This window comes from Mus caroli, chromosome 18 (genome assembly GCF_900094665.2).
Source record: "Mus caroli chromosome 18, CAROLI_EIJ_v1.1, whole genome shotgun sequence".
Lineage (NCBI taxonomy): Eukaryota > Metazoa > Chordata > Mammalia > Rodentia > Muridae > Mus > Mus caroli.
The window spans coordinates 45,924,832-45,931,095 of NC_034587.1; positions in this window are offsets into that span (position 1 = coordinate 45,924,832).

The window sequence follows — 6,264 nt, forward strand, 5'->3', positions numbered from 1 at the left end:
AAGGTGGCTGAATCTTCTCCTGCCTGTCTCTCAAGAGATTATGTTTTCTTCTAGGTCAATCTTGTGGTTGCCTCAAGATCTTTTACTCATACCTGCTACCCAGAAGGCACATTTTATATTCAACTGAAGATGATATGTAGAGTCTCCATCTACTCCAAGTGTGTGACTTATTTAACACTTGTTTCTATAGAATTGATGTGAATTCAGTTTTTATAATGAGAGAAATGCCTTCTTGTAATTTTGTTTTCTTTATTCTGTGATGTTCATGTTCCACATAAGTTAAATGGAAGACTAGTGGAAAACAGGCTGTGAAATGCTGCTCCTTTGCGGGTCTCAGTTCGCATGTGAACCAGAGAAGTTTCCAAGTCTGAGGTCACAGCACACTGTTGTTCTATATTAACTGAGTGTCTACAGTGGAGCAAACAAGCACAAGCTGGAGAGCTGGAAGAGGCATTAGTGGTACCTGATTTTACTTGTAACCACTTGCTAAGTAGATACAAGTATTGTCATTCCAGACGAGAACCAGTCCTGGTGTTTGGTAAGTTACAGAAGTGCCATAGAAACGCAGATCTCCTGAATCTGAAATTCTGTGACCTGACTAAGCCTTTCATTGAAAAAAAAAAAAAAAAAAAAAACAACCAACCAACCAACCAAACAAACAAACAAAAAAACCAAGGAAATCATACTGTTACAGGCTATAAAAAGATGAATTAAGGAAATACAATAAAATTCCTTTTTTTTTTAAACCATAAACCTATTTGTTTATACTGCATTTTACTCCTGCTGGTATTTTAGTAATAGAATAATGCTTTTTACTTGGCTATAGAATAAACATCTGAATGAATGAATGAGTGAATAGAAGGAAAGAAGCAGAGGGAGGTAAAGGAAGAAGAAAAGATGAGAACAATTCAGTTTTCCAATAACATTTTTTCCCTAAATTTATAATCTGTTTCTAAATTAGGATTAGAAGTTCCAACACAATTGAGGAACACAGATGTTGCAAAAAAGGAGGCACATATTTGTTTACATCATTATATATTTACATTATTATATATGTAGTCTGAAATAGCCTCCCAATCTTTCCATTTGTTTTTGTGTATAAGTGCAGTTCATGTATTTAAACTGCTGCTATTCTCGGGGAATGTGCTCTAGATAACAGAGGAATATATTAATAACATTTGGGAGAAATATGCTCTACCTTAATGTATTGTCAAAAGCAGACCACAGAGAGAAATTGGAAAAGAACTGTGCAATTCAACCTGCAAGAAGATAAATGGCCAGGAGGGATTTTTCTTTTTGTTTTATAAAGGCATTCATACTCTGACAATAAAAACAAAATGCAACCAGGTCTTGGAAAGCTTTTGCTTTGCCAACTAGATCCCAATCCATCACTGTAACTATGAGGAAAGAGCAAGGGGAAGATACAGTGTCCCAACTATCCATCAGCCAGTATACAAACATTGTCTATGTTACTATCGGTAGTACTGTCTACAGCTCTGAATTCTAAACTTGCTACACACCTGCTGCTGACTGCTTAGAATAAAAACTGAAATTGCATCATACCCTCCATACCTGCCACAAGCTTGTCATCATTTTCTCAGGCTCAGAAAAAGAAAATCAATTTCTTAAAGCTGTGAACAAAGATAATCTTTAATTTTTTTTTTTATTTTCTTAGGCTAAAAGGTTCTAGTGGGTGGGGAGAAAATAAGACAACTTAGACTCTTTGAATTGTTCATTTTCTCACTTGGTTCCATAGAAAACAATAAATCCATAACAATAGGTACAAATACACAAATTTTGAGGAAAGACTCTGTACATAATTATGGGTTACTCTTATACTTTTATTTTGTTGTCATGGTTTAACAGACTGTATTAGGCAATCTGTATTGTTAATACCAATGATCAGTACTTAACTATTTACTGCAAAAATTGATAGGAAATATAATAAAAGGACAATGATTATTTGAAAAGGAAAACCATGTAGAGGCAAAGAGTTTACATCCAGAATGTTATAATTTTGTTATTATTACTTAAGGAAGATCTAAGCTAGGAAGATGAAATCACAGAGTGGCATTTGTTTTAGAGAGGTCTTGAAAACACTTATTTCAAATCACTAGGCTATTAATATATCAAATCAGCTCCTTTATACAACAATAGACTGATCAATTAGGCTTATTAAAAATTTATTTAGACTTCAAGATGCATCTTACAATTCATTCCAGCATATGTCCACTACTTTTAAACTACTACAACTCAAAATCTCAAGCAGGCTCTGTCACTTCCATTTCCTATGAAGAAGTCTGAAACCACTCTATGTAAATAACTAGCACTACATCTTTAAGCCTTATATACATCATTTAGGCTTTTGAAGGTAGAAGCCTTGCTCAATGAGTTTAGAAGCCTGCTTGAGAACTCAACAGAGCTCAGTCAATTACTGGATGGAAAAGACTACAACAAAATGTCACAACTTGTGCTACTTACATCAAGTGAGTACAAATTCCTCCTCCTTTGGTTCCCTTCACAGTTAAATTTGAGCTGACAGTTGAGCTTAAAGGAATCCAGTTTTGTCTTCTAATTATATATCTGCCCTTTCCCAACATGCTCTGATTAATTTAGTTAAACAACTCACTATGTCTAATTAAAAACTTGTGTGTTAATTAATATGGACAACTAAATTGATATCTGCAGAAACAGCCACTAACATTTTCAAGTTAAGATTAATTTAAACTTGCCATCAGAGAATAAATGCATCTAAAGAAAAATTACTGACTTGAAGGTTTAATACTCAACATACCTAAGCATTTCTTTTTCCTGTGACTATTTTTGTTTGAAGAATTTAGAAGATAATTTAAATGCTTAACTTAAAAGGTAGCTATCACAATTGTACATATTTTAAATGTTGGATATGATAGTAATTGATAACCATAATGATTATCCCAACTGATATATTTCAAAATTAATAACAAAAGAACTAATGAAGAGTTTAGTTCTTTTATTCCAGAGACTTCAAACTCAGTTTTATTTTGATAAAAGAATGTAATGGCCCTTTAATATCTCCTATTCCCAAGGAAACTCCTAGTATTTGTTTGTTTCCACAAAAAAATCTCAGAAAAGAGTAGATAAACTAGTCTTATAATTAAATGCATTTAATTTTTTAAATGCAAAACTGAAAATAATTATTCAAAGGTAAGAAATCGCCACATCATGTTCTCCACATGTAGATAGATTGGTGAAGTACTTAAACAAAGTAAATATTCTTGATTGTTTTGGAATACAACCTTCAACAGGTTTGTTTGTTTGTTTATATAATATAGTCAGATTCCTTGAAATGGTCAGCAGATGCATATAAAGAAAAAAATCTTATTTCAGTGTTTTATAGTCATGTCCAGTCAAACAGTAAAAATGAAAAATCATATTTGAAATATAGTTTATCTTTAATCTCATGTAACCTAGAGAAGAAATAAGCCCCCATAAAGCATTGTAGATAATTTCTTACATTTTTTCTCAAGTGCCAGGACTATGAAGCTTCACTAGGCTGTATACCTGAGGTAATTACTTACCTGTTAGTACTTTCTAAGGTGATCAATAAATCCTCCTGATAAAATACATGTTAAGTTAGTATGGAGTTTTGAAAATGCAACTCCATATACACAAATTATATTTCCCAGTAAAAAAATGATGATTTTTACCATATTCCTTTTTTTAGTATACCTCCCCTAAAATGTTTCTTTTGTAATAAACTTTTTATTTAAGGTAAACATTTTTATAAAATATAATCAGATTATGCTTCTCTAACTCCTCCCAGATCCTCCACATCTCCTTCTCCATCCTACTCCAGGAACTTTCTGTCTTTCTTTAGAAAACAAACAGGCAAACAAACAAATGTAAACCCGGAATTTAAATTAAAAAATAACAGAAAAAACATAAAAAACACATTCACAAACATACAACAAAATAAGAAACAATAAAGAAAACAATAAAAACAAAATCAGAAACTATAATATACCAGCAAAAGACCCAGTAGGAAGGAAAAGGAAAAAATGTCCACACAAGGGAAAAAAAAAGAGTCTAGAAAAATACCACTGAGTTTATTTTATGTTGGCCATCTACTCCTGGATGTAGGACAAGAGTAGTTAACACACAGTGAAACTCCATTGGAGGAAACTATTTTACCTTTGAAAATGGTTATCAATTAAAGATATTTTCTTGGTTAGGAATGGGAGTTCATATGCTCTACAGTCTGGAAACATGTTAAACCTCAGATTGAAGAAATTGTTCCACAGATAAGAGCATTATCCGTCCTTCCAAAGGACTTGAGTTCATTTCCAAGCATCCACAGAGAGATCCCCAACATGTCATCACTCCAGTTATAGGGATCTGACACTATGTATCAACCTCTAGGGACCAGGCACACATGTGGTACACAGACATACACTCAGCCAAAATACTCATATGCATAAAATAAAAAAAATACCTTTTACAAATTGAATCTGATTCAAGTAATTCTTACTTGTATAATAATATAAGAAGAACAAGACAAGAAGGCAACTTTGGTTACTGCCCCTGTTAACCAATTACCTTCATTCACTGTGTACGTTCTCTGAGGTGTATCATCTCTAAACTTCATATTCATTTTCATCAAAGTGAAAAGAGTCAGACTCCCTTTATGTAAAGGATAACAGTAAAAATTCCTCATACTGAAATACTGCTTGATATTCAACTCTCACAGTAAAATACTGCTTGATATTGGTAGTGTGAATTTTGTAAGTAACTTCAGCTACTTTTCAAACTAAGTATGGTTCCCAAGACCCTAGTAGTACCACAAACATACCAATAGTTTAGTGTTAAAAATTACAATCTAAGATGTATAAACACTTTATCCTCTGGAATATATATATGCTAGAAAAGCCTTCCTAAACATTAGATACCTCACCAAAGATAACTCCACCCAACTAGCTCTATGCCCACTACCTAATAGAGTTTTCTACCTTATCTGACAACACATTTGATGTTGTAAGGATGTATCTCAGACTACACATTTAATAAATATTTAATAATTAATTCGAAAAATAGAAGTCAATAATTAAAATAAATTATGCCCGAAGCTCATCTAAAAAGATTCAGTCTTGACTACAGAATATTGATAATCAATAAATGAAATGTGCATCTCATCTAGACTTCTATGTATAAGATAATTCCCATATTCTACATTTCATGACAGAATGCACATTTCTAGATACTATGCTCCTTTGAATGTATTGATGTGCACATCCCAAGCAAGAAACTACTCTGTGTTTTAATCTACAAGTTTAGTTCAAAATAAAATGTAAAGCATGCATTTAAGATAGAAATGTGAGGTTAATATGAGATTTGTGATTCCACACATGAATTTATTCAAATGATGCTGAGAAGTACACAGACTTCATGCCAATGTGGTTCACTTCAGAGGAATGTATGTGCCTGAGTTGAAATTGCTTAGTAACTGATTGCTAAGACTGTCTCTGCAGACATTACAGAAAGCCTGTGGCTATCACACTGATTAGGAGTGCAGAAGGAAAGAAAGAGAGGTGCACAGAACTGGTTTTTAAATTAACTAAAAATAAACCCCCAACAAGTTTCTGCATGTGGAACTGGTACCAAGACCTGAAACGCTGACTTGCTATTTTAATTAGAATAATGTAGAAGACACTTATAAAATGACTTAGTGTATAAGAACATGAATTTCTCTTGCAGAGGACTGGAATTATTCTCCAGCACCCCTGATAGGTGGCAAACAAACCTCCATAATGCAGGGAGATCCAAAGGCATTTTCTGATTCACGCAGATATCTGCACCTACACTCACATAGTCCCACATAGGCACACATATGCACATACTTAGAAATCACACAAGCATCAAATAAATAGGATCAGAGATCAGAAACAAACTCTTGTAATGAGGCTAAGAGTGACTTTGAAGAGAGCAACGCATAGGTGTCTTCATGGAGTTCATAGAAGTTCACAAGAATCATCAGGATTGTAAGAAAATTTCTCTGCTAGTAATGGTGAGAAGATGATTCATCAAGAGTGCAAACCACAAAAGAAACACAGGGGAGAGTGACACAGGGACTAAGAGCTGATTGTGCTGCATCAATGGCCAGGTTTCAATATGTACCCCAGTTGTTGTTAGTGAGTGCAGGGTGGCAGTCAACATGTTCTGTAGCTTCTGCTCACAATGTCAAGGCAAAGAGGAGGAGGAGGAAGAGGAAGAGTAATTGTTGTTGTT